Source organism: Macaca thibetana, chromosome 6 (assembly GCF_024542745.1).
Source record: "Macaca thibetana thibetana isolate TM-01 chromosome 6, ASM2454274v1, whole genome shotgun sequence".
Classification (NCBI taxonomy): Eukaryota; Metazoa; Chordata; class Mammalia; order Primates; family Cercopithecidae; genus Macaca; species Macaca thibetana.
Genome location: NC_065583.1, coordinates 130,303,938 through 130,331,590, shown reverse-complemented (window position 1 = coordinate 130,331,590; position 27,653 = coordinate 130,303,938).

The window sequence follows — 27,653 nt, the reverse complement described above, 5'->3', positions numbered from 1 at the left end:
ATATCCTTTTTCACCATAGCCGTCAATGCGCTCCCAAATGTCACTTTTCAGATTCCACAAAAGTAGTGTTAGCAAACTGCTTCATGAAGAGAATGGTGTAATTCTGTGAGATGAAACCACACATCACAAAGAAGTTTCTCAGAAAGCTTCTTTCTAGTTTTTATATGAAGACATTTTCTTCGTCCGAGGAGTCTTCATAGCGATCCAAATTATCAGTTCTCAGATGCCACAACAAGAGTGCTAGGAAACGGCTCCACGAAATACATGTGTAACTGTGTGAGATGAATTCACACATCACAAAGCAGTTTCTCAGATCGCTGCTATCCAGTTTTCATGTGAGGATATTTCCTTTTTCACCAGAGGCCTCAAGGCGCTCCCAAATGTCACGTTGCAGTTTCCACGTCAACAGTGTTAGCAAACTGCTCCATGAAGACTAAGGTGTAACTCTCTGAGATGAATTAACACATGACAAAGAAGTTTCTCAGAAAGCTTCTTTCACGTTTTTAATTGAAGATATTGCGTTTCTCAGCGTAGGCCTCCATGCGATCCAATATAGCCCTTCTCACATTCCCTAAAGACAGCGCTAATAGACTGCTCCATGATGGGGAAGTGTAATTCTCTCAAATGAACTCACACATCATAAAGCAGTCTCTCAGAAAGCTTCCTTGTAGTTTTCATCGAAGGATATTTCCTGTTTCACCGTAGGCCTCAATGCGCTAACAAACATCACTTTGTAGATTCCACAAAAACACTGTTAGCAATCTGCTTCATGAGGAGAAAGGTGTAACTCTGTGAGATGAATTTTCACATCACAAAGCAGTTTCTCAGAAAGCTTCTTTCTGGTTTTTATCTGAGGATTGTTCCTCTGCCTGAGGAGTCTTCAGAGCTATCCAAAGATCACTTCTGAGATTCCACACAAACCGAGCTAGCAAACGGCTCCACGAAATACATGTGTAACTCTGTGAGATGAGTTCACACATCACAAGGCAGTTTCTGAGAAATTGGTTCCTTCTGGTTTTTATCCGAGGATATTTCCTTTGGCCATATAGTCTTCAAAGCGATTCGAAATATCCGTTCTCAGATTCCACAAAATCAGGGCCAGGAAACGTCTCCATGGAATACAGGTGTAATTCAGTGAGTTGGATTCACACATCACAAACAGTTTCTCAGAAAGCTTGTTTCTTTTTTCAGCTGAGGCTATTAGTGGTCTCCAAGAGCCCCCGTGTGTCTCATTGTACATTCTGCCAAAACACTGTTAGCAAGCTTCTCACTGAAAACAAAGATGTCACTCTGTGAACTGAATTCACCCACGACAAAGCAGTTTCTGAGAAGGCCTCTCTCCAGTTTTTATCTGAGGATATTTCATTTTTCACCGTGGGATTCAACGATATTCAAGATACCACTTCTGAGATTCCACAAAAACGGCGCTAGCAAACTCCTCCATCAAAGAGTGGTTTAACTCTGTGAAATGAATTCACACATCACAGAGCAGTTTCACAGAAAGCTTCTTTCACGTTTTCAATTGAGGATATTTCCTTTGTCCGTCTAGTCTTCATAGCGAACCGAAATATTCCTTCCCAGACTCAAGAAAAAGAGTGGTAACAGAATGCTCCATGAAAGGACAGTGTATCTCTGTGAGATGAATTCACACATCTGATAGCAGTTTCTCAGAATCCTTCTTTCTAGTTTTCATCTGAGGATATTGCCTTTTTCAACACACGCTTCAATTCATTCCCAAATATCACTTTGCAGATTCCACGAAAACAGTGTTAGCAAACTTCTTCATGGAGAGGAACGTGTAAATCTGTGAGATGGATTCATACATCATAAACTAGTTTCTCAGAAAGCTTCTTTCACGTTTTAATCGGAGGCCATTTCCTTTGTCATGGTAAGCTTCATGGCGCTAAGAAATATCCCGTTGCAGATTTCAAGAAAAGAGTGTCAGCAAACTGATCAATGAAAAGAACACCGTAACTCTGTGAGTTGCATTCACACATCACAATGCAGTGTCTCAGAATGCTTCTTGAAAGTTTTCATCTGAGGATATATCCCTTTTCACCATAGCCCTCAATGCGCTCCCAAATATCACTTTTCAGATTGCACAAAAACAGTGTTAGCAAACTGCTTTATGAAGAGAAAGGTGTAACTCTGTGAGATGAAAGCACACATCACAAAGAAGTTACTCAGAAAGCTTCTTTCTAGTTTTTATGTGAGGACATTTCCTTCATCCCAGGAGTCTTCATAGCGATCCGAATTATCACTTCTCAGATGCCACAACAAGAGCGCTACGAAACGGCTCCATGAAATACATGTGTAACTCTGTGAGATGAATTCACACATCACAAAGCAGTTTCTCAGATCGCTGCTATCCAGTTTTCATGTGAGGATATTTCCTTTTTCACCACAGGCCTCAATGCGCTCACAACTATCACTTTGCAGATTCCACAAAAACTGCGTTAGGAAACGGCTTTATGGAGAGAAAGGGGTAACTCTGTGAGATGAACTCTCTCATCACAAAGCAGTTTCTGAGAAAGCTTCTGTCTAGTTTTTATCGGAGGACATTTCCTTTGTCACTGTAAGCTTCATGGCGCTAAGAAATATCCCATTGTAGATTTCAAGAAAACAGTTTTAGCAAACTGATCAATGAAAAGAACACTGCAACTCTGTGAGTTGCATTCATACATACAATGCAGTTTCTCAGAACGCTTCTTTAAAGTTTTCATGTGAGGATATATCCTTTTCCACCATAGGCCTCAATCCGTTTCCAAATATCACTTTTCAGATTCCACGAAAACAGTGTTAGCAAACTGCTTCATGAAGAGAAAGGGGTAACTCTGCGAGATGAATTCACACATCACAGAGAAGTTTCTCAGAAAGCTTCTTTCCAGTTTTCATCTGAGGATATTTCCTTGGTCCGAGGAGCCTTCCTAGCGATTCAAAATATCACTTCTCAGATGCCACAAGAAGAGTGTTAGCAAACAGCTCCACGAAATACATGTGTAACTCTGTGAGATGAATTCACACATCACACAGCAGTTTCTCAGAAAGCTTCTTTCTCATTTTTATCGGAGGAAATTTCCTTTGTCACCGTCAGCTTCATGGCGCTAAGAAATATCCCATTGCAGATTTCAAGAAAACCGTGTTGGCAAACTGATCAATGAAAAGAACAGTGTAAGTCTGTGAGTTGCATTCACACATCACAATGCAGTTTCTCAGAACGCTTCTTTCCAGTTTTCATCTGAGGATATTTCCTTTGTCACCACAGGCCTCAAGGCGCTCCCAAATATCACTTTGCAGATTCCACGAAAACACTGTTAGCAAACCCCTTCATGAAAAGAAAGGTGTAACTCTGTGAGATGAATTCACACATCATAAAGCAGTTTCTCAGATAGCTTCTTTCTGGTTTTTATCTGAGGATGTTTCCTTTGTCTGAGGAGTCTTCAGAAGGATCCAAAATATCACTTCTGAGATTCCACACAAACAGGGCTAGTAAACGGCTCCATGAAATACAGGTTTAAGTCAGTGAGTTGAATTCACACATCACAAACAGTTTCTCAGAAAGCTTCTATCTTTTATCAGCTGAGGCTATTTGTGGTCTCCAAGCGCCCCCGTGTGTCTCATTGCACATTCTGCCAAAACACCATTAGCAAGCTTCTCACTGAAAACAAAGATGCCACTCTCTGAGCTGAATTCACCCAAGACAAAGCAGTTTCCTAGAAGGCCTCTCTCCAGTTTTTATCTGAGGATATTTCATTTTTCACCGTGGGATTCAAAGATATTCAGGATACCACTTCTGAGATTTCACAAAAATGGCGCTAGCAAACTCCTCCATCAAAGAGTGGTTTAACTCTGTGAAATGAATTCACACATCACAGAGCAGTTTCGCAGAAAGCTTCTTTCACGTTTTCAATTGCGGATATTTCCTTTGTCCGTCTAGTCTTCATAGCGAACCGAAATATTCCTTCCCAGACTCAAGAAAAAGAGTGGTAACAGAATGCTCCATGAAAGGACAGTGTACCTCTGTGAGATGAATTCACATATCAGATAGCTGTTTCTCAGAAACCTTTCTAGTTTTCATCTGAAGATATTGCCTTTTGCACCACACGCCTCAATGCGCTCCCAAATATCACTTTGCAGATTCCACGAAAACAGTGTTAAGAAACTGCTTCATGGAGAGGAACGCGTAAATCTGTGAGATGAATTCACACATCATAAAGCAGTTTCTCAGAAAGCTTCTTTCTCCTTTTAATAGGAGGATATTTCCTGTGTCACAGTAAGCTTCGTGGCGCTAAGAAATATCCCATTGCAGATTTCAAGAAAAGAGTGTTAGCAAACTGATCAATGAAAAGAACACCGTAACTCTGTGAGTTGCATTCACACATCACAATGCAGTTTCTCAGAACGCTTCTTTAAAGTTTTCACGTGAGGATATATCCTTTTTCACCATAGCCCTCAATGCACTCCCAAATATCCCTTTTCAGATTCTACGAAAACAGTGTTAGTAAACTGCTTCATGAACAGAAAGGTGTACTTCTGTGAGATGAAACCACACATCAGAAAGAAGTTTCTCAGAAAGCTTCTTTCTAGTTTTTATGTGAGGACACTTCCTTCTTCTGAAGAGTCTTCATAGCGATCAGAATTATCACTTCTCAGATGCCACAAAAAGAGTGCTAGGAAACGGCTCCACGAAATACATGTGTAACTCTGTGAGATGAATTCACACATCACAAAGCAGTTTCTCAAATTGCTGCTTTTCAGTTTTCATGTGAGGATATTTCCTTTTTCACCACAGGCCTCAATGCGCTCCCAAATATCACTTTGCAGATTCCACAAAAACTGCGTTAGGAAACTGCTTTATGGAGAGAAAGGGGTAACTCTGTGAAATGAACTCACTCATCACAAAGCAATTTCTGAGAAAGCTTCTGTCTAGTTTTAATTGGAAGATATTTCCTGTGTCACGGTAATCTCCTTTGCGCTAAGAAATATCCCATTGCAGATTTCAAGAAAAGAGTGTTAGCAAACTGATCAATGAAAAGAGCACTGTAACTCTGTGAGTTGCATTCACACATTACAATGCAGTTTCTCAGAACGCTTCTTTAAAGTTTTCATCTGAGGATATATCCCTTTTCACTGTAGCCCTCAATGCGCTCCCAAATATCACTTTTCAGATTCCACGAAAACAGTGTTAGCAAACTGCTTCATGAAGAGAAAGGTGTAACTCTGTGAGATGAAAGCACACATAACAAAGAAGTTTCTCAGAAAGCTTCTTTCTAGTGTTTATGAGAGGACATTTCCTTCATCTGCAGAGTCTTCATAGCGATCCGAATTATCACTTCTCAGATGCCACAACAAGAGTGCTAGGAAACGGCTCCATGAAATACATGTGTAACTCTGTGAGACGAATTCACACATCACAAAGCAGATCCTCAGATTGCTGCTTTCCAGTTTTCATCTGAGGATATTTTCTTTTTCACCACAGGTGAATGCATCTCATAGTGTAACACGACACTTTTCAGGGCTCATTTTGCCAGCACTCTTTTTGGGGAATTTTAAAAGGGATATTTTGGATCGCCTTGAAGCCTATGGTGACAAGGAAATACCGTCTGATAACAACTGGAAAGAAGCCTTCTGAGAAACTGCTTTGTGATATGCCAATACATCTCACAGAGTTGCAATGTAATTTTCATTGAGCAGTCTGCTAACACTGTTCTCTTAGAATGTGTAAAGGGATATTTTGCAGCACATTGAAGTTTGTGGAGGCAAAGGAAATATCCTCAGAGAAAAATTAGAAAGAAGGTTTCTGAAAAACTGCTTTCTGATGTTAGAATGCATCTCACAGATTTACACTCTCCTTTCATTGAGCAGTCCCATACCGCTGTCTATGGGGAATCTGAGAAGGGATATTTTGGATCGCATTGAAGCTTATACTGACAAAAGAAATATCATCAAATAAAAACTAGGAAGAAGCTTTCTGAGAAACTTCCTTGTGATGTGTGAATTCATCTCACAGAGTTATACCTATCTCTTCATGAAGCACTTTGCTAACACTGTTTTCGTGGAATCTGCAAAGAGATATTTGGGAGCGTTTTGGGACATATGGTGAAAAAGGAAATATTCTCAGATAAACACTAGGAAGAAGCCTTCTGAGAAAGTGCTTTCGGATGTGTGAATTCATCTCACAGAGTTACACTTTCGTTTCTTGCAGTAGTCATTACCACTGTGTTTGGGGAAGCTGAGAAGGGATATCTTGGATGGCATTGAAGCTTATGCTGACTAAGGAAATATCATCAAATAAAAACTACAAAGAAGTTTTCTGAGAAACTTCTTTCAGATGTGTAAATTCATTTCACAGAGTTACATCTTTCTATTCCTGAAGCAGTTTCCTAACACTGTTTTCAGGTATCTGCAAAGAGATATTTCGGACTGTATTGAGATCTATTGTGAAAATGGAAATATTCTCAGATAAAAACGAGAAAGAAGCTTTCTGAGAAAGTGCATTGTGATGTGTGAATATATCTCACAGAGTTACACTTTTCTTTTCACTGGGCAGATTGCTAACACTGTATTCTTGGAATCTGCAATGGGATATTTCTTAGCGCAATGAAGGTTACGCTGAAAAAGGAAATATTCTCAGATAAAAATTTGAAAGAAGCATTCTGAGAAACTGCATTGTGATGTGTGAATTCATCACACAGCGTTACACTGTTCTTTTCATACAGCAGTTTGCTAGCTCTGTTTTCGTGGAACCTGAATTAGGATATATGGGAGAACACTGAAGTCTATGGGGACAAAGGAAATATCCTCAGATAAAAACCAAAAAAGAATATTTCTGAGAGACTGCTTTGGATGTACGAATGCATCTCATAATGTTACACGACTCTTCATGGATCATTTTGCCAGCACTCTTTTTGGGGAATTTGCAAAGGGATATTTTGGATCGCATTGAAGCCTATGGTGACAAGGAAGTATCGTCAGAAAAAAACTGGAAGAAAGCCTCCTGAGAAACTGCTTTGTGATATGTGAACACATCTCACAGAGTTCCAATGTAATTTTCATTGAGCAGTCTGCTAACACTGTTCTCTTGGAATCTGCAAAGGGATATTTTGCAGCGCATTGAAGTTTGTGGAGACAAAGGAAATATCCCCAGAGAAAAATTTGAAAGAAGGTTTCCGAGAAACTGCTTTCTGATGTGAGAATTCATCTCACAGAGTTACACTTTCCTTTTGTGGAGCAGTCTCTTACCGCTATTTTGGGGGAATATGAGAAGGGTTATTTTGGATCGCATTGAAGCTTATGCTGACAATGGAAATATCATCAAATAAAAACCAGAAAGAAGCTTTCTGAGAAACTTCCTTGTGAAGTGTGAATTCATCTCACAGAGTTATACCTGTCTCTTCATGAAGCACTTTGCTGACACCGTTTTTGTGGAATCTGCAAAGAGATATTTGGGAGCACATTGGGACATAGGGTAAAAAGGAAATATTCTCAGATAAACACTAGGAAGAAGCCTTCTGAGAAACTGCTTTCTTATGTGTGAATGCATCTCACAGAGTTACACTTTCTTTTCTTGGAATAGTCTGTTACCACTGTCTTTGGGGAATCTGAGAAGGGATATCTTGGACCGCATTGAAGCTTATGCTGACAAAGGAAATATCATCAAATGAAAACTACAAAGAAGTTTTCTGAGGAACTTCTTTCAGATGTGAGAATTCATTTCGCAGAGTTACATCTTTCTATTCATGAAGCAGTTTCCTAACATTGTTTTCATGGTATCGGCAAAGAGATATGTCGGACTGTATTGAGATCTATTCTGAAAAAGTAAATATCCTCAGATAAAAACTAGAAAGAAACTTTCTGAGAAACTGCCTTTTGATGTGTGAATGTGTCTTACAGAGTTACACTTTTCTTTTCATTGGGCAGATTGCTAACACTGTATTCTTGGAATCTGCAATGGGATATTTCTTAGGACAATTAAGTTTACAGTGACAAAGGAAATATCCTCAGATAAAAACAGGAAAGAAGCTTTCTGAGAAACTGCTTTGCGATGGGTTAATTCATCTCACAGAGTTACACCATTCTTTTCATTGAGCAGTCTGCTACCACTGATTTCCTTTAATCAGCTTCAGGATATTTGGGAGTGCATTGAAGCCTATGGTGACACGGAGATATCCTCAGATAAAAACTGGGAAGAAACTTTCTGAGAAACTACTTTTGGATGTGTGAATGTATCTCACAGAGTTACACGATTCTTTTCATGGGTCACCTTGTTAGCACTCTATTGGGGGAACCTGAGATGGGATATTTGGGATTGAATTGAAGCCTACGCTGACAAAGGCAATATTCTCAAATGAAAACTGCAAAGAAGTTTTCTGAGAAACTTCTTTCAGATGTGTGAATTCACCTCACAGAGTTACCCCTTTCAATTCATGAAACAGTTTGCTAACACCGTTTTTGTGGAATCTGCAAAGTGATATCTCGGAGGACATTGAAGCCTATGGCACAAAAGGAAATATCCTCAGATAAAAACTGGAAAGAAGCATTCTGAGAAACTGCATTGTGATGTGTGAATTCATCACACAGAGTTACACTGTTCTTTTCATACAGCAGTTTGCTAACTCTGTTTTCGTGGAAACTGAATTAGGATATTTGGGAGAACATTGAAGCCTATGGGGACAAAGGAAACATCCTCAGATAAAAACGAAAAAAGAAGATTTCTGAGAGACTGCTTTGGATGTGCGAATGCATCTCATAGTGTTACACGACTCTTTTCATGGATCATTTTGCCAGCACTCTTTTTGGGGAATTTGCAAAGGGATATTTTGGATCGCATTGAAGCCTACGGTGACAAGGAAATATCGTCAGATAAAAACTGGAAAGAAGCCTTCTGAGAAACTGCTTTGTGATATGCCAATACATCTCACAGAGTTCCAATGTAATTTTCATTGAGCAGTCTGCTAACACTGTTCTCTTGGAATCTGCAAAGGGATATTTTGCAGCATGTTGAAGTTTGTGGAGACAAAGAAAATATCCTCAGAGAGAAATTAGAAAGAAGGATTCAGAGAAACAGCTTTCTGATATGAGAATTCATCTCACAGAGTTACACTTTCCTTTTGTGGAGCAGTCTCTTACCGCTGTTTTTGGGGAAACGGAGAAGGAATATTTTGGATAGCATAGAAGCTTATGCTGACAAAGGAAATATTATCAAATAAAAACTAGAAAGAAGCTTTCTGAGAAACTTCCTTGTGATGTGTGAATTCATCTCACAGAATTATACCTATCTCTTCATGAAGCACTTTGCTAACACCGTTTTCATGGAATCTGCAAAGAGATATTTGGGAGCGCATTTGGACATACGGTGAAAAAGGAAGTATTCTCAGATAAACACTAGGAAGAAGCCTTCTGAAAAACTGCTTTCTGATGTGTGAATTCATCTCACAGAATTACACTTTCGTTTCTTGGAGTAATCTGTTACCACTGTGTTAGGGGAATATAAGAAGGGATATCTTGGATCGCATTGAAGCTTATGCTGACAAAGGAAATATCATCAAATAAAAACTAGAAAGAAGCTTTCTGAGAAACTTCCTTATGATGTGTGAATTCACGTCACAGATTTATACCTATGTCTTCATGAAGCACTTTGCTAACACTGAGTTCGTGGAATCTGCCAAGAGATATTTGGGAACCCTTTTGGACATACGGTGAGAAAGGAAAATATTCTCACCATACAGTGAGAAAGAAAATATTCTCACCATACGGTGAGAAAGGAAATATTCCCATCATACGGTGAGAAAGTTAAACACTAGGAAGAAGTCTTCTGAGAAACAGCTTTCTGATGTGTTAATTCATCTCACAGAGTTACACTTTCGTTTCTTGGAGTAATCTGTTACCACTGTGTTTGGGGAATCTGAGAAGGGATATTTTGGATCGCATTGAAGCCTACGCTGACAAAGGAATTATTATCAAATAAAAACTACAAAGAAGTTTTCTGAGAATCTTCTTTCAGATGTGTTAATTCATTTCACAGAGTTACATCTTTCTATTCATGAAGCAGTGCACAAACACTGTTTTCTTCGTATCTGCAAAGAGATATTTCGGACTCTATTGAGATCTATTGTGAACAAGGAAATATCCTCAAATAAAAACTACAAAGAAGTTTTCTGAGAATCTTCTTTCAGATGTGTTAATTCATTTCACAGAGTTACATCTTTCTATTCATGAAGCAGTGCACAAACACTGTTTTCTTCGTATCTGCAAAGAGATATTTCGGACTCTATTGAGATCTATTGTGAACAAGGAAATATCCTCAGATAAAAACTAGAAAGAAGCTTTCTGAGAACTGCATTGTGATGTGTGAATGTATCTCACAGAGTTACACTTTTCTTTTCATTGGGCAGATTGCTAACACTGTATCCTTGGAATCTGCAATGGGATATTTCTTAGTGCAATGAAGCTTACAGTGACAAAGGAAATATCCTCAGATAAAAACTGGAAAGAAGCTTTACGTGAAACTGCATTGTGACGTGTGAATGCGTCTCACAGAATTACACTTTTCTTTTGACTGTGCCATTTGCTAACTCTGTTTTCTTGGAATCTGCAATGGGATATTCCTTAGCACAATGAAGCTTACGGTGATGAAGGAAATATCCTCAGATAAAAACTGGAAATAAGCTTTCTGAGAAACTGCTTTGTGATGGGTTAATTCATCTCACAGAGTTACAGCATTCTTTTCATTGAGCAGTCTGCTAACGCTGTTTTCCTGGATTCAGCTTTAAGATATTTGGGTGCGCATCGAAGCCTATGGTGACACAGAGATATCCTCAGGTAAAAACTGGGAAGAAACTTTCTGAGAAACTGCTTTGGATGTATGAATTCATCTCACAGAGTTACACGATTCTTTTCATGGGTCACCTTGTTAGCACTCGATTTAGGGAAACTGAGATGGGATATTTGGAATCGAATTGAAGCCTACACCGCCAACAAAGGTATTTTCCTCAAATAAAAACTGGAAAGAAGTATTCTGAGAAACTTCTTTCAGATGTGTGAATACAACTCACAGAGTTACACCTTTCAATTTATGAAGCCGTTTGTTAAAACTGTGATTGTGGAATCTGCAAAATGACATCTCGGAGTGCATTGAGGACTATGATGAAAAAGGAAATATCCTGAAAGATAAACTTGAAAGAAGCATTCTGAGAAACTGCTTTGTGATGTGTAAGCTCATCACACAGAGTTACACTGTTCTTTTCATACAGCAGTTTGCCAATGCTGTTTTCGTGGAAACTGAATTAGGATATTTGGGAGAACATAGAAGCCTTTGAGGACAAAGGAAATATCCTCAGATAAAAACGAAAAAAGAAGATTTCTGAGAGATTGCTTTGGATGTGCGAATGTATCTCATAGTGTTACACGACTCTTTTCATGGATCATTTTGCTAGCACTCTTTTTGGGGAATTTGAAAAGGGATATTTTAATCGCATTGAAACCTATGGTGATAAGGAAATATCATCAGATAACAAATGGAAAGAAGTCTTCTGAGAAACTGCTTTGTGATATGCCAATACATCTCAGAGAGTTCCAATGTAATTTTCATTGAGCAGTCTGCTAACACTGTTCTCTTGGAATTTGTAAAGGGATATTTTGCAGGGCATTGAAGTTTGTGGAGACAAAGGAAATATCCTCAGAAAAAAATAGAAAGAAGGTTTCTGAGAAACTGCTTTCTGATGTGAGAATTCATCTCACAGAGCTTCACTTTCGTTTCATGGAGCAGTCTCTTACCGCTGTTCTTAGGGAATCTGAGAAGGGATATTTTGGATCGCATTGAAGCTTATGCTGACAAAGGAATTATCATCAAATAAAAACTAGAAAGAAACTTTCTGAGAAACTTCCTTGTGATGTGTGAATTCATCTCACAGATTTATACCTATGTCTTCATGAAGCACTTTGCTAACACTGTTTTCGTGGAATCTGCCAAGAGATATTTGGGAGCACATTTGGATATACGGTGAAAAAGGAAATATTCTCAGGTAATCACTTGGAAGAAGCCTTCTGAGAAACAGCTTTCTGTTGTGTGAATTCATCTCACAGAGTTACACTTTCGTTTCTTGCAGTAGTCATTACCACTGTGTTTGAGGAATCGGAGAAGGGATATCTTGGATGGCATTGAAGCCTACGCTGACAAAGGAACTATCATCAAATAAAAACTACAAAGAAGTTTACTGAGACACTTCTTTCAGATGTGTGAATTCATTTCACAGAGTTACATCTTTCTACTCACGAAGCAGTGTGCTAACACTGTTTCCTTCGTATCTGCAAAGAGATATTTCAGACTCTATTGAGATCTATTGTGAACAAGGAAATATCCTCAGATAAAAACTAGAAAGAAGTTTTCTGAGAAACTGCATTGTGAAGTGTGAATATATCTCACAGAGTTTCACTTTTCTTTTCATTGGGCAGATTGCTAACACTGTATTCTTGGAATCTGCAATGGGATATTTCTTAGGGCAATTAAGTTTACAGTGACAAAGGAAATATCCTTAGATAAAAACTGGAAAAAAGCTTCCCGAGAAACTGCATTGTGACATATGAATGCATCTCACAGAGTTACACTTTTCTTTTGAGTGAGCAGTTTGCTAAGTCTATTTTCTTGGAATCTGCAATGCGATATTACTTAGCACAATGAAGCTTATGGTGACAAAGGAAATATCCTCAGATAAAAACTGGAAAGAAGCTTTCTGAGAAACTACTTTGCGATGTGTTAATTCATCTCACAGAGTTACAGCATTCTTTTCATTGAGCAGTCTGCTAATGCTGTTTTCCTGGAATCAGCTTTAGGATTTGGGAGTGCATTGAAGCCTTTGGTGACACGGAGATATCCTCAGATAAAAACTGGGAAGAAACTTTCTGAGAAACTGCTTTGGATGTGTGAATTCATCTCACAGAGTTACAAGATTCTTTTCATGGGTCACCTTGTTAGCACTCTATTTGGGGAACCTGAGATGGGATATTTGGGATCGAATTGAAGCCTACGCCGACAAAGGCATTATCCTCACATAAAAACTAGAAAGAAGTTTTCTGAGAAACTTCTTTCAGATGTGTGAGTTCACCTCACAGAATTACCCCTTTCAATTCATGAAGCAGTTTGCTAACTTCGTCTTTGTGGAATCTACAAAGTGACAACTCGGAGCACATTGAGGTCTAGGGTGAAAAGCGAAATATCCTCAGATAGAAACTTGAAAGAAGCATTCTGTGAAACTGCATTGTGATGTGTGAATTCATCACACAGAGTTACACTGTTCTTTTCATACAGTAGTTTGCTAATGCTGTTTTTGTGGAAACTGAATTAGGATATTTGGGAGAACATTGAAGCCTATGGGGACAAAGGAAATATCCTCAGATAAAAACCATAAAGGAAGATTTCTGAGAAATTGCTTTGGATGTGTGAATGCATCTCATAGTGTTACACGACTCTTTTCATGGATCTTTTTGCTGGCACTTTTTGGGGAATTTGCAAAGGGATATTTTGGATCGCATTGAAGCCTATGGTGACAAAGAAATATCATCAGATAACAACTGGAAAGAAGCCTTCTGAGAAACTGTTTTGTGATATGCCAATACATCTCACAGAGTTCCAATGCAATTTTCATTGAGCAGTCTGCTAACACTGTTTTCTTGGAATCCGTAATGGGATATTTTGCTGCACATTGAAGTTTGTGGAGACAAAGGAAATATCCTCAGAAAAAATTAGAAACAAGTTTTCTGAGAAACTGCTTTCTGGTGTGAGAATTTATCTCACAGAGTTACACTCTCCTTTCATGGAGCAGTCTCTTACCGCTGTTACTGGGGAATCTGAGAAGGGATATATTGGAACACATTGATGCTTATGCTGACGAAGGAAATATCATCAAATAAAAACTACAAAGAAGTTTTCTGAGAAACTTCTTTCAGATGTGTGAATTCATTTCACAGAGTTAAACCTTCCTGTTCACGAGGCAGTTTCCTAACACTGATTTCGTGGTTTCTGCAAAGAGATATTTGGGACCATATTGAGATCTATGGTGAAAAAGTAAATATCCTCAGATAAAAACTAGCAAGAAGCTTTCTGGGAAACTGCATTGTTATGTGTGAATATATTTCACAGAGTTACACTTTTCTTTTCATTGGGCAGATTGCTAACACTGTATCCTTGGAATCTGCAATGGGATATTTCTTAGCACAATGAAGCTTAGGCTGACAAAAGAAATATCATCAAATAAAAACTGCAAAGAAGTTTTCTGAGAAACTGCATTGTGACGTGTGAATTCATCTCACAAAGTTATATCTTTCTGTTCACGAAACAGTGAATAGAAAAATTAGTAAGAATGTTTCTGAGAAACTGCTTTCTGATGTGAGAATTCATCTCACAGAGTTACACTTTCCTTTCATGAAGCAGTGACTTACCGCTGTTTTTGGGGAATCTGAGAAGGGATATTTTGGATCGCGTTGAAGCTTATGCTGACAAAGGAAATATCATCAAATAAAAACTAGAAAGAAGCTTTCTGAGAAACTTCCTTGTGATGTGTGAATTCATCTCACAGAATTATACCTATCTCTTCATGAAGCACTTTGCTAACACCGTTTTCATGGAATCTGCAAAGAGATATTTGGGAGCGCATTGGGACATACGGTGAAAAAGGAAATATTCTCAGATAAACATTGGAAGAAGCCTTCTGAGAAACTGCTTTCGGATGTGTGAATTCATCTCACAGAGTTACACTTTCATTTCTTGGAGTAGTCTGTTACCAGTGTGTTTGAGGAATCTGAGAAGGGATATAAAAACCAGAAGGAAGCTTTCTGAGAAACTGCTTTGGGATGTTTGATTTCATCTCACAGTGGTACACAACTCTTTCATGGAGCAGTTTGTGAGCACTGTTTTTATGGAACATGAGAAGGGATATCTTTGGTCACTTTGAAGCATTTGGTGACAAAGGAAATATCCTCAGACAAAAAGCAGAAAGAAGGTTTCTGAGACACTGCTTTGTCATTTGTGAATTCGTCTCACAGTGTTACACAACTCTTTCCTGGAGCCATTTGCTAGCACTTTTTTTATGGAATCTGAGAAGGGATAATTTGGATATCTTTGAATCTTATGGTGACAGAGTAAACATCCTTAGACAAAAATCAGGAAGCAGCTTGCTGAGAAACTGCTTTGTGATGTGTGAACTCATCTCACAATGTTACACAACTGTTTAATGGGGCAGTTTGCTAGCACTGTTTTTATGGAATCTGAGAAGGGATATTTTCAATTGCTATGAAGCCTGTGGTGACAAAGGAAATATCCTCAGATAAAAACTAGAAAGAACCTTTCTGAGAAACTACTTTATGATGTGTGAATTCATCTCACAGTGTTACACAACTCTTTCATGGAGGAGTTTGTTGGCACTGTTTTTGTGGAATCACAAAAGTGATATTTTGGATAGCTTAGAATCCTATGGTGAGAAATGAAACATCCTCAGATGAAAATTGTACAGAAGCCTTCTCAGAAACTGCTTTGTTGTGTGTGAATTCATTGTACAGAGTTACACCATTGCTTTCCTTGTGAGGTTTGCTAACACTGTTGTTGTAGAATCTGCAATGAGATATAAGGGAGTGCCTTGAGACCTGTGTTTAACAAGGAAATATCTTCTGATAAAAAGAATAAAGAAGCTTTCTGAGAAATTGTTTTGTGATGTGAGAATTCATCACAGAGTTACAATACTCTTTCAAGGCGCCATTTACTTGCACTGATTTTATGGAATCTGAGAAGTGATACTTTGGATCACTTTGAAGTCTATGTTGACAAAGGAAATGTCCTCAGGTTAAAACTAGAAAGAAGCTTTCTGAGAAACTGCTTTCTGATGTGTGAATTCATCTCACAGAGTTACACTAGTCTTTCACTGAGCTGTTTGCTGGCACTGTTTTTGTGGATCTGAGAATGGATATTTGGGATCGCTTTGAAGCCTATGGTGACAAAGGAAATATCCTCAGATAAAAACCAGAAAGAAGCTTTCTGAGAAACTGCTTTGTGATTTGTGCATTTATCTCACAGAGTTACATCGCTCTTTTGTGGAACCATTGGCTAGCACTGTTTAATGGAATCGGAGAACTGATATTTTAAATCACTTTGAAACCTATGTTGACGAAGAAAATATCCTCAGACAAAAACCAGAAAGAAGCTTTCTGAGAAACTGCTTTGTGATGTGTGAATTCATCTCACAATGTTTTACAACTCTTTCATGGAGCAGTTTGTTAGCACTGTTTTTATGGAATCTGAGAAGGGATATTTTTTTGTTGCTTTGAAGCCTATGGTGACAAAGGGAATATCCTCAGATAAAATCTAGAAAATAGCTTTCTGAGAAACTGCATTGTGATGTGTGAATTCACCTCATAGAGTTACAGCACTCTTTCATGGAGTAGTTTGCTAGCACTATTTTTGTGGAATCTACAAAGGGATATTCGGGAGCACATTGAGGCCTATGGTGAAAAAGGTAATATCGTCAGATGAAAAAGATAAAGAAACATTCTGAGAAATTGCTTTATGATATGTTAATTCCACTGTTTTTGTGGATCTGAGAATGGATATTTGGGATCGCTTTGAAGCCTATGGTGACAAAGGAAATATCCTCAGATAAAAACCAGAAAGAAGCTTTCTGAGAAACTGCTTTGTGATTTGTGAATTCATCTCACAGAGTTACTTGATCCTTTTCATGGAGCAGTTTGGTACCACTGTTTTTGGGAAATCTGAGAAAGAATATTTGGGATCACATTGAAGCTTATGGTGACAAAGGAAATATCCTCAGATGAAAACTGGAAAAAAGTTTTCTGAGAAACCACTTTGTGATGTGTGAATTCATCTCACAGATTTACACCTTTCTTTTTGTGGAGCAGTTTGCTAACACTATTTTCGTGGAATCTGCAAAGGGATATTCACGAGCGCTATGAGGCCTGCGGTGAAAAAGGTAATATCCTCAGACAAAAACTAGAAAGAAGCTTTCTATGAAAATGCTTTCTGATCAGTGAATTCATCTCACAGATTTACACAATTCTTTCATGGAGTATTTTGTTAGCACTGTTTTTGGAGAATCTGAGAAGGGCTATTTTGGGTTGCATTGAAGCCTATGGTGAGAAAGGGAATATTGTCGGATAAAAACTAGACAGAAACTTTCTGAGAAACTGCTTTGTCATGTGTGTATTCATCTCCCAGAGTAGCATGATTCTTTTATTGGAGCAGGTTGCTAAAACTGTTTTTGTGGAATGTGCAAACAGATATTTGCTAGTGCATTGGGAAATATAGTGAAAAAGGAAATATTCTCAGATAAAAACTAGAAAGAAACTTTCTGAGAAACAGTTTTGTGATGTGAGAATTCCTCTCATAGAGTTATACCACACTTTTCATGAAGCAGTTTGGTAGCACTCTTTTTGGGGAATTTGAGAAGGGGTATTTTGAATTACATTGAAGCCTATGGTGTGAAAGGAAATATCCTCAGATTAAAACCAGAAAGAAGTTTTCTGAGAAACTACTTTGTGATGTGTGAACTCATCTCAGAGAGTTACACCATTCTTTTCATAGAGTAGTTTTATAATACTATATTCATGGAATCTGCTCTAGGATGTTTGGGAGCACATTGAAGCCCATGGTGACAAATTAAATACCCTCAGATTAAAACCGAAAATAAATTTTCTGTGAAACCACTTTGTAATGTGTCAATTTATCTCACAGAGTTACACTGTTCTTTTCATTGAGAAATTTGCTAACACTGTATTTGGAATCTGTAATGGATAATTCAGAGCACATTGAAGTTTATGGTGACAATGGAAATATTCTCAGACAAAAACTAGAGAGAAGCATTGTGAGAAACTGCTTTGTGATGTGTTATTTCTGCTCACAGAGTTACACGGTGCTTTTCATGCATCAGTTTGCTAGCACTTGTTTTTGGGGAATCTGAGAAGGGATATTTTGGATCGCATTGAAGCCAATGCTGAGAAAGGAAATATCCTCAGACAAAACCGAAGAAGAAGCTTTCTGAGAAATGTCTTTGTGATGTGTGAATTTATCTCATAGAATTACACCCCTCTTTTCACGGAGCAGTTTGCTAACACTATTTTCATGGAATCTGCAATAGGATAGTCTGGAGTGCAATGAGGACTATAGTGAAAAAGGAAATATCCTCATGTTAAAATTCAAAAGAAACTTTCTGGGAAACTCCTTTGTGATGAGCTATTTCATCTCACAGAGGTACACAAACATTTTCATATATCAGATTGCAGCAGTGTTTTTGGAGTATCTGAGAAGGGATATTTTGGATCTCATTGAAGCCTATGGTGACAAAGGAAATAACTTCAGATAAAAAATATAAAGAATCATTGTAAGAATGTTCTTTGTGATGTGTGAATTCATGTCACAGACTTAAACCTTTCTTCTCATGGACCAGTTTGATAACACTGTTTTCATGGAATCTGCAGTAGGATATTTGGGAGTGCATTGAATCTGATGGAGACAAAGGAACTATCCTCAGATAAAAACTAAAAAGAAGGTTTCTGTGAAACAGTTTGTGATGTGTGAATTCATCTCACAGTGTTACAACGTTCTTTTCATTGAGAAGTTTGCTAAAACTTTTTTCATTTATTCTGCAATAGGATATTCGAGAGCGCATTGAGAAATAGGGTGAAAAAGTAAATATCCTCAGATAAAAACTAGAAAGAAGTTTTCTAAGAAACTGCGTTGTGATTTGTGAATTCATTGCACAGAGTTAAACCATTCTTTTCATGGAACAGTTTGGTAGTACTGTTTTTGGGCAATCTGAGAGGGGATATATTGGATAGCATTGAAGCCTGTGGTGACAAAGGAACTATCCTCAGATAAAATCTAGAAAGAAACTTTCTGAGAAACTTGTTTGTGATATGTGAATTCATCTTACAGAGTTTCAGCACTCTTTTCATTGAGCAGTTTGATAACACTGTTTTCGTGAAATCTCAATAGGATATTTCGGTGTGCATTGAAGCATATGATGACAAAGGAAATACCCTCAGACAAAAACCAAAAAGAAGCTTTCTGAGATACTACTTTGTGATGTGTGCATTCCTCTCACAGAGACACACCTCTGTCTTCATGGAGCAGTTTGGTAGCACTGTTTTTGGGGAATCTGAGAAGGAATATTTTCAATTGCATTGAAGCCTATGGTGACAAAGGAAATATCCTGAGACCAAAACTAGAACGAAGTTTTGTGAGAAACTTCTCTGTGATGTGTGAATTCATCTGACAGAGCTACACCTTTCATTTCATGGAGCAGTTTTCTAACTGTTTTTGTGGAATCTGTAAAGAGATATTTGTGAGTGCATTGAGGCCTATAGTGAAATAGGAAATATCCTCAGATGAAAAAGATAAAGAAACATTCTGAGAAATTGCTTTATGATGTGTTAATTCCTCTCACAGGCTTACACGAGTCTTTTCATGGATCATTTGGTAGCACTGCTGTTGGGGAATCTGAGAAGGCATATTTTGGAATGCATTGAAGCGAGTGTTGACAAAGGAAATATCCTCAGAAAAAAAATGGAAAGAAACATTCTGAGAAAGTCTTTTGTGATGTGTGAATTCATCTCACAGAGTTACACCATTCTTTTCATAGATCAGTTTGATCACACTGTTCCTTTAAAATCAGCAACAGGATATTTGGGAGTGTATTGAAGCCAAAGTTGACAAAGGAAATATCCTCAGATAAACACTAGAAAGAAGCTCTCTGAGAAACTGCTTTGTGATGTGTGAATTCATCTCACAGAGTTACATCTCTCTTTTCATGGGGCAGTTTGCTAACACAGTTTTCTTGGGGTTTGCAATGGGATATTTCAGAGGACATTGAAGATTATGATGACAAAGGAAATATCCTCAGACAAAAACTAGAAAAAAAACTTACTGAGAAACTTCTTTGTGATTTGTGATTTCATCTCACAGAGTCACATGATATTTTTCATGGAGCAATTTGGTAGCACTGTTTTTGGGGAATCTGAGAAGCGATATTTTGGATTGCTTTGAAGCTTTTGGTGACAAAGAAAATACCCTCAGATAAAAACTAGAAAGAAGCCTTCTGAGGAAGTTCTTTGTGATATGTGGATTCCTCTCACAGAGGATCACCTTTGTTTTCATGGAGTAGTTTCCTAACACTGTTTTCATGGAATCTGCAAAGGGATATTTGGGAGCTCATTGAGGCCTATGGTTAAAAAGGAAATATCCTCAGATAGAATCTAGGAAAAGGCTTTCTGAGAAACGGCTTTGTGATGTGGATATTTTATTTTATTTTATTTTTCATTCTGAAAAGCAGTACTTTATTTCACGTGCAAATAAGAAATGATTTTCCCAGTGCTCTTTTAATTAATCTGGAGAAATACAAAATAAAATGTAATTAATGATTTACATGGAGAAAGATTCATCCTAGAGGGTTCAGGTAGGTTGTCCATTTCGAATAAAGATATGTGAATTGGACTCAAATAACCTGTTCCATCAGGCTTTAATGCCTGCCATTATCCCAGAACTGGGCTGGGAATGCTTCGGCCTCCACAAAATAAGTAACATGAATATAGAATATCCATACTCAGGGAGCTTCCAGACCAATTAAGGAGGTAAGAGATTTTCATAGAATAATTACTAAGCTATAAACTTTGACTTTGTGTGTCAAAGAAGTTTCTTTAAGAAGAATTCACTTTGTCTAATACTGTGGAGCAGATCTTCACAGAGGATGGAATATGAGAGTCCAGGAAATGAATAAGAAATGTTTAGGGGCAGAGCAGGATGGACGAATGGGAACAGCTCCAGTCTCCAACTCCCAGCGCGAGCGACACAGAAGACCGGTGATTTCTGCATTTTCAACTGAGGTACTGGGTTCATCTCACTGGGGAGTGCTGGACGATCAGTGCTGGTCAGCTGCTGCAGCCCAACCAGCAAGAGCTGAAGCAGGGCGAGGCATTGCCTCACCTGGGAAGTGCAAGGGGGAAGGGAATCCCTTTTCCTAGCCAGGGGAACTGAGACACACAACACCTGGAAAATCGGGTAACTCCCACCCAATACTGCACTTTAAGCAAACAGGCACACCAGGAGATCATATCCCACACCTGGCCGGCAGGGTCCCACACCCACGGAGCCTCCCTCATTGCTAGCACAGCAGTCTGTGATCTACCGGCAAGGCAGCAGCGAGGCTGGGGGAGGGGTGCCCGCCATTGCTGAGGCTTAAGTAGGTAAACAAAGCTGCTGGGAAGCTCGAACTGGGTGGAGCTCACAGCAGCTCAAGGAAACCTGCCTGTCTCTGTAGACTCCACCTCTCGGGACAGGGCACAGTAAACTATAACAAACGCAGCAGAAAACTCTGCAGATGCAAACGACTCTGTCTGACAGCTTTGAAGAGAGCAGTGGATCTCCCAACACAGAGGCTGAGAACTGAGAAGGGACAGACTCCCTGCTCAAGTGGCTCCCTGACCCCTGAGCAGCCTAACTGGGAGACATCCCCCACTAGGGGCAGTCTGACACCCCACACCTCACAGGGTGGAGTACACCCCTGAGAGGAAGCTTCCAAAGCAAGAATCAGACAGGTACACTTGCTGTTCAGAAATATTCTATCTTCTGCAGCCTCTGCTGCTGACACCCAGGCAAACAGAGTCTGGAGTGGACCTCAAGCAATCTCCAACAGACCTACAGCTGAGGGTCCTGACTGTTAGAAGGAAAACTATCAAACAGGAAGGACACCTACACCAAAACCCCATCAGTACATCACCATCATCAAAGACCAGAGGCAGATAAAACCACAAAGATGGGGAAAAAGCAGGGCAGAAAAGCTGGAAATTCAAAAAATAAGAGCGCATCTCCCCCGGCAAAGGAGCGCAGCTCATCGCCAGCAACGGATCAAAGCTGGACGGAGAATGACTTTGACGAGATGAGAGAAGAAGGCTTCAGTCCATCAAATTTCTCAGAGCTAAAGGAGGAATTACGTACCCAGCGCAAAGAAACTAAAAATCTTGAAAAAAAAGTGGAAGAATTGATGGCTAGAGTAATTAATGCAGAGAAGGTCATAAACGAAATGAAAGAGATGAAAACCATGACACGAGAAATACGTGACAAATGCACAAGCTTCAGTAACCGACTCGATCAACTGGAAGAAAGAGTATCTGCGATTGAGGATCAAATGAATGAAATGAAGCAAGAAGAGAAACCAAAAGAAAAAAGAAGAAAAAGAAATGAACAAAGCCTGCAAGAAGTGTGGGATTATGTAAAAAGACCAAATCTATGTCTGATTGGGGTGCCTGAAAGTGAGGGGGAAAATGGAACCAAGTTGGAAAACACTCTTCAGGATATCATCCAGGAGAACTTCCCCAACCTAGTAGGGCAGGCCAACATTCAAATCCAGGAAATACAGAGAATGCCACAAAGATACTCTTCGAGAAGAGCAACTCCAAGACACATAATTGCCAGATTCACCAAAGTTGAAATGAAGGAAAAAATCTTAAGGGCAGCCAGAGAGAAAGGTCGGGTTACCCACAAAGGGAAGCCCATCAGACTAACAGCAGATCTCTCGGCAGAAACTCTACAAGCCAGAAGAGAGTGGGGGCCAATATTCAACATTCTTAAAGAAAAGAATTTTCAACCCAGAATTTCATATCCAGCCAAACTAAGTTTCATAAGTGAAGGAGAAATAAAATCCTTTACAGATAAGCAAATGCTTAGAGATTTTGTCACCACTAGCCTTACAAGAGATCCTGAAGGAAGCACTAAACATGGAAAGGAACAACCGGTACCAGCCATTGCAAAAACATGCCAAAATGTAAAGACCATCGAGGCTAGGAAGAAACTGCATCAACTAACGAGCAAAATAACCAGTTAATATCATAATGGCAGGATCAAGTTCACACATAACAATATTAACCTTAAATGTAAATGGACTAAATGGTCCAATTAAAAGACACAGACTGGAAAACTGGATAAAGAGTCAAGACCCATCAGTCTGCTGTATTCAGGAGACCCATCTCACACGCAGAGACATACATAGGCTCAAAATAAAGGGATGGAGGAAGATTTACCAAGCAAATGGAGAACAAAAAAAGGCGGGGGTTGCAATACTAGTCTCTGATAAAACAGACTTTAAACCAGCAAAGATCAAAAGAGACAAAGAAGGCCATTACATAATGGTAAAGGGATCAATTCAACAGGAAGAGCTAACTATCCTAAATATATATGCACCCAATACAGGAGCACCCAGATACATCAAGCAAGTCCTTAGAGACTTACAAAGAGACTTAGACTCCCATACAATAATAATGGGAGACTTCAACACTCCACTGTCAACATTAGACAGATCAACGAGACAGAAAGTTAACAAGGATATCCAGGAATTGAACTCATCTCTGCAGCAAGCAGACCTAATAGACATCTATAGAACTCTCCACCCCAAATCAACAGAATATACATTCTTCTCAGCACCACATCGTACTTACTCCAAAATTGACCATGTAATTGGAAGTAAAGCACTCCTCAGCAAATATACAAGAACAGAAATTATAACAAACTGTCTCTCAGACCACAGTGCAATCAAACTGGAACTCAGGACTAAGAAACTCAATCAAAACCACTCAACTACATGGAAACTGAACAACCTGTTCCTAAATGACTACTGGGTACATAACGAAATGAAGGCAGAAATAAAGATGTTCTTAGAAACCAATGAGAACAAAGATACAACATACCAGAATCTCTGGGACACATTTAAAGCAGTGTGTAGAGGGAAATTTATAGCACTAAATGCCCACAAGAGAAAGCAGGAAAGATCTAAAATTGACACTCTAACATCGCAATTAAAAGAACTAGAGAAGCAAGAGCAAACACATTCGAAAGCTAGCAGAAGGCAAGAAATAACAAAGATCAGAGCAGAACTGAAGGAGATAGAAACACAAAAAACCGTCCAAAAAATCAATGAATCCAGGAGTTGGTTTTTTGAAAAGATCAACAAAATTGACAGACCACTAGCAAGACTAATAAAGAATAAAAGAGAGAAGAATCAAATCGACGCAATTAAAAATGATAAAGGGGATATCACCACCGACCCCACAGAAATACAAACTACCATCAGAGAATACTATAAACACCTCTATGCAAATAAACTGGAAAATCTAGAAGAAATGGAAAATTTCCTGGACACTTACACTCTTCCAAGACTAAACCAGGAAGAAGTTGAATCCCTGAATAGACTAATAGCAGGCTCTGAAATTGAGGCAATAATTAATAGCCTGCCAACCAAAAAAAGTCCAGGACCAGATGGATTCACAGCTGAATTCTACCAGAGGTACAAGGAGGAGTTGGTACCATTCCTTCTGAAACTATTCCAATCAATAGAGAAAGAGGGAATCCTCCCTAACTCATTTTATGAGGCCAACATCATCCTGATACCAAAGCCTGGCAGAGACACAACAAAAAAGAGAATTTTAGACCAATATCCCTGATGAACATCGATGCAAAAATCCTCAATAAAGTATTGGCAAACCGGATTCAGCAACACATCAAAAAGCTTATCCACCATGATCAAGTGGGCTTCATCCCTGGGATGCAAGGCTGGTTCAACATTCGCAAATCAATAAACATAATCCAGCATATAAACAGAACCAAAGACAAGAACCACATGATTATCTCAATAGATGCAGAAAAGGCTTTTGACAAAATTCAACAGCCCTTCACGCTAAAAACGCTCAATAAATTCGGTATTGATGGAACGTACCTCAAAATAATAAGAGCTATTTATGACAAACCCACAGCCAATATCATACTGAATGGGCAAAAACTGGAAAAATTCCCTTTGAAAACAGGCACAAGACCGGGATGCCCTCTCTCACCACTCCTACTCAACATAGAGTTGGAAGTTCTGGCTAGGACAATGAGGCAAGAGAAAGAAATCAAGGGTATTCAGTTAGGAAAAGAAGAAGTCAAAGTGTCCCTGTTTGCAGATGACATGATTGTATATTTAGAAAACTCCATTGTCTCAGCCCAAAATCTCCTTAAGCTGATAAGCAACTTCAGCAAAGTCTCAGGATACAAAATTAATGTGCCAAAATCACAAGCATTCTTATACACCAGTAACAGACAAACAGAGAGCCAAATCAGGAATGAACTTCCATTCACAATTGCTTCAAAGAGAATCAAATACCTAGGAATCCAACTTACAAGGGATGTGAAGGACCTCTTCAAGGAGAACTACAAACCACTGCTCAGTGAAATCAAAGAGGACACAAACAAATGGAAGAACATACCATGCTAATGGATAGGAAGAATCAATATCTTGAAAATGGCCATACTGCCCAAGGTTATTTATAGATTCACTGCCATCCCCATCAAGCTACCAATGAGTTTCTTCACAGAATTGGGAAAAACTGCTTTAAAGTTCATATGGAACCAAAAAAGAGCCCGCATCTCCAAGACAATCCTAAGTCAAAAGAACAAAGCTGGAGGCATCACGCTACCTGACTTCAAACTATACTACAAGGCTACAGGACCAAAACAGCATGGTACTGGTACCAAAACAGAGATATAGACCAATGGAACAGAACAGAGTCCTCAGAAATAATACCACACATCTACAGCCATCTGATCTTTGACAAACCTGAGAGAAACAAGAAATGGGGAAAGGATTCCCTATTTAATAAATGGTGCTGGGAAAATTGGCTAGCCATAAGTAGAAAGCTGAAACTGGATCCTTTCCTTACTCCTTATATGAAAATTAATTCAAGATGGATTAGAGACTTAAATGTTAGACCTAATACCATAAAAATCCTAGAGGAAAACGTAGGTAGTACCATTCAGGACATAGGCATGGGCAAAGACTTCATGTCTAAAATACCAAAAGCAACATCAGCAAAAGCCAAAATTGACAAATGGGATCTCATTAAACTAAAGAGCTTCTGCACAGCAAAAGAAACTACCATCAGAGTGAACAGGCAACCTACAGAATGGGAGAAAATTTTTGCAATCTACTCATCTGACAAAGGGCTAATATCCAGAACCTACAAAGAACTCAACCAAATTTACAAGAAAAAAACAAACAACCCCATCAAAAAGTGGGCAAAGGATATGAACAGACATTTCTCAAAAGAAGACATTCATACAGCCAACAGACACATGAAAAAATGCTCATCATCACTGGCCATCAGAGAAATGCAAATCAAAACCACAATGAGATACCATCTCACACCAGTTAGAATGGCGATCATTAAAAAGTCAGGAAACAACAGGTGCTGGAGAGGATGTGGAGAAATAGGAACACTTTTACACTGTTGGTGGGATTGTAAACTAGTTCAACCATTATGGAAAACAGTATGGCGATTCCTCAAGGATCTAGAACTGGATGTACCATATGACCCAGCCATCCCATTAGTGGGTATATACCCAAAGGATTATAAATTATGCTGCTATAAAGACACATGCACACGTATGTTTATTGCAGCACTATTCACAATAGCAAAGACTTGGAATCAACCCAAATGTCCATCAGTGACAGATTGGATGAAGAAAATGTGGCACATATACACCATAGAATACTATGCAGCCATCAAAAAGGATGAGTTTGTGTCCTTTGTAGGGACATGGATGGAGTTGGAAACCATCATTCTTAGCAAACTATCACAAGAGCAGAAAACCAAACACCGCATGTTCTCACTCATAGGTGGGAACTGAACAATGAGATCATTTGACTCAGGAAGGGGAACATCACACACACCGGGGCCTATCATGGGGAGGGGGGATGGGGAGGGGGGAGGGATTGCATTGGGAGTTATACCTGATGTAAATGACGAGTTGATGGGTGCAGCACACCAACAAGGCACGAGTATACAACTTAAAGTATAATAATAATAAATAAATTTAAAAAAATGTTTAGGGTTAGAAGATGGGAAACAGGAAAGCAAAACTTGGGAACACAGCTATGGTTACAGAGTGAATGAGATATCCATTTTAAAAGTTTTTGTCTATAAACTGACTTCTACTAGAAGCTCTTTTGATTTAAAAATATCTAACAGAATGTTTAAAGTTAACTAAGGAAAATTAATAGGGCAATACCAGGGTAGCCTTGTTTTACCCATTTCATTTATGTTCCCACTTGGGCTGCTGAAAAGGAAATTGGTACTGGGATGGGTGATGAACCTCTACAGTTCATCTGCTTCTGACTGATTTCCAAAATCAAGCACGATTTTTAAAAACTACCCTCTTGCTTTGGATTCATTCACTCTTTTCCCTTCCATTCATCTTGAAAATTAAGAGTTGAGTATTGACCTGTAATGTGTGCTGACCCCTTTCCAGAATAAAGATGAGATCTACTTCTTTTGTTTTATATTTACTTTAAACTTTTCTTTCTAATTCAATGAAACCATTAGAAAGCAGTGCACCTGAACCGTAGTATTTTAATCATTCATGGAACGGTTTCCTTTTTTTTTTTGAGGATTATTTATTTATTTATTTATTTATTTTATTATACTTTAACTTCTAGGGTACATGTGCACAATGTGCAGGTTTGTTACATATGTATAATTGTGCCATGTTGGTGTGCTGCACCCATCAACTAGTCAGCATGCTTCAACTCATCATTTACATCAAGTATAACTCCCAATGCCATCCCTCCCCA